The sequence below is a fragment of the Eptatretus burgeri genome, chromosome 10 (assembly GCF_056783735.1).
Source record: "Eptatretus burgeri isolate ZD-2024b chromosome 10, Ebu_testis_v1, whole genome shotgun sequence".
NCBI classification, from domain to species: Eukaryota; Metazoa; Chordata; class Myxini; order Myxiniformes; family Myxinidae; genus Eptatretus; species Eptatretus burgeri.
This window is the reverse complement of record NC_140970.1, coordinates 11,129,927-11,132,426: the sequence shown is the minus strand read 5'-3', so window position 1 is coordinate 11,132,426 and position 2,500 is coordinate 11,129,927. Positions and strand designations below refer to the sequence as shown.

At 54.0% G+C, this 2,500-nt stretch overlaps 1 protein-coding gene across 3 annotated transcripts in view; it reads left to right on the top strand.

The window, feature by feature from the left end:
* The window catches only part of BMPR1B (bone morphogenetic protein receptor type 1B), a 137,802-nt gene that overhangs the window by 96,997 nt on the left and 38,305 nt on the right, over positions 1 to 2,500 (top strand). The window lies entirely within an intron of this gene.

The window sequence follows — 2,500 nt, the reverse complement described above, 5'->3', positions numbered from 1 at the left end:
GTATATGCTGTCTTCTCCAAAACTACACACTCAATTTCGATGAAGCTTGACCACAACCCTCATGACCAGTGATGTACCAAAGTTTATCAACCACATCAAAATCTGCGCTCATTAAGGGGATCTACGGGAGGGTGTGGGGAGAGGGGGGGGTTGACCAGGTCAGGTCAGGTATGGGAGCATGTGCCAGAACAGCGCGTCGCTGCGTCCACTTTCCGCCGGTACTCCAGGGGCCTCCGTCTGGCCATCCCCCAGGCAGATGCCAGGCCCATCCCCATCTCCTTGAGATGATGGTCAACCTGCTGCAACCACGAGGCACCTGGTTGGCCCACTGGCCTCCTCCACTCACGAGACTCCCCCGCTGAGAGAATCTGGTGAGCAGGATCAGCGTCAGGAAAACGAGCCACATGTCCATACAGCCGCAACTGACGCTCACGGACTATGCAGGTAACAAATCTCATCCAAGTCCCTCTCAGCAACCGCTCGTTGGACACAAAATCCGACCAGCGATAGCCAAGGATTCTCCGAAGAGACCTGGTACCAAAGGAATTAAGTCTCCATCTCAGATCCTTGGTCAGAGTCCAAGTCTCGCACCCATAGAGCAAGACTGGAAGCACCAAGGACCTGAAGACTCGGACTTTCGTCCTCCCGCACAGGTACCGGCAGCGCCACACCCCATGATCCAGTGAATCCATGACTCCCCAGGCCCGACCCAGACGTCTATTGACCACTGACTCGCAGCCAGCAGAGACATGAATATCACTGCCAAGGTAAGTGAATCTATCCACGACCTCAACATCCTCACCACAAACAGAAACAGACAGGACAGCAGCATCCAAGATGTCACCGGAAGCCTGGATCTTAGTTTTGACCCAGGAAACCCGTAATACCAACGGCTCCGACTCCTCATTCAGCACCTCGAGGGCCCCCAAGAGGATGTCTAAAGTCTCCGCAAAGATGACTGCATCATCTGCAAAATCAAGGTCCGAGATCTTGACATTCCCAAATGATGCACCGCAACTTGATCTCTCCGACATCCTCCCTAAAATCCAGTCCATACAAGTGCTGAAAAGTGTGGGGGCAAGTACACATCCCTGACGAACTCCAGTAACAACTGGAAATAAGTCAGAGATGGTACCACCACACTTCACAGCACTCTCAGTACCAGAGTAGAGTTCAGACATCAGATCGATCAGTTTTGGTGGCACCCCACGAAGACCAAGAATCCTCCAGAGGACATCCCGATTCACTGAATCGAACGCTTTACAGAGATCAACATAGGCTGCAAGCAGCCCCTGCCGAAACTCTCGTCTGCGTTCAGTGAGGACACGAAGTGCAAGGATACGGTCAATCATTGACCTCTTTGGTGTAAAGCCTGACTGCTCTGGACGCTGGTGCTCAAGCAGATGGTGGCGAACCCTATCAAGAATTATCCGAGCAAAGACCTTGCCCGGCACTGAGAGCAGCGTCACCCCTCGGTAGTTGTTGCAGTCTTGGCGATCACCCTTCCCTTTCCAGAGAGGGACAACAAGGCCCCTCTTCCAGTCAGATGGGATGATGCCTGTGTTCCAGGCAGAGCACAAAACTGCATGCAACGACACGAGTGCAGCATTTCCACCAGCCTTGAGAAGTTCGGCATGGATGCCACAGATCCCTGGAGCTTTGCCCCGTTTCCACAAACCGCAGCCCGTGTATCCACAAGCGAAGGTGGACCACAGTTGATTCGAGGGTCAGCAACAGGGATTGTAACCCCCTTGACGTCCAACTCGACAGCTGGGGGATCAGCCTGGTACAACCGCTCAAAGTAACCGGCCCAGCGGGCCTTCACTTCAGACTCCTCTGTCAAGAGCCTACCACTCTCTGCTCGAACTGCAGTGCTCCGAGGGATGGGCTTGGATGAATGTAATGCGCGAATTCCCCTGTAAGCGGGTCGAGAATCACCTGTCCACAGGTGATGCTCTACCCCCTCACAGATTCCTCGTACATAGGCCTCCTTGTCCACCCTCAGTGCACGTACAGTTTTACGCCTCAGCTCCCTGAACAGCTCAGCTCTGCCATTCAGCCTGGCCTGCGACTCTGGTCAATGGTATCCAGTGTCCCTTGAGAGACAAAATTCTTCTTTGCCCTGCGGTGAGCTCCAAGACATCCACCGGCAACATCAAGGACGGTGGTCTTGAAGGTGCTCCACAACTCTTCAGGACCCCCCAAAGCACCCAGACCCCCCAAGTGTCCACTCAGCCTGTTCGCAAACTCCTCAGCTACTCTCTCATCCCTGAGCTTGGCAACATCCAGCCTAGGCTGGGATGGTACCATTCTCCAGGATTTAAGGTGCAGCTTTAGAGTTGCTACAACAAGCCTGTGGTCAGTATTGAGGAACTGAGCACTCCGGTAGACCCTGCAGTTCTGGATCATCCTCCAACGACCGTCAATGAGGACATGGTCAATCTCCTTTGCCACACCGCCAGCGTTGGAATACCAAGTCCAGCGATGAGCTTGTGGGCGC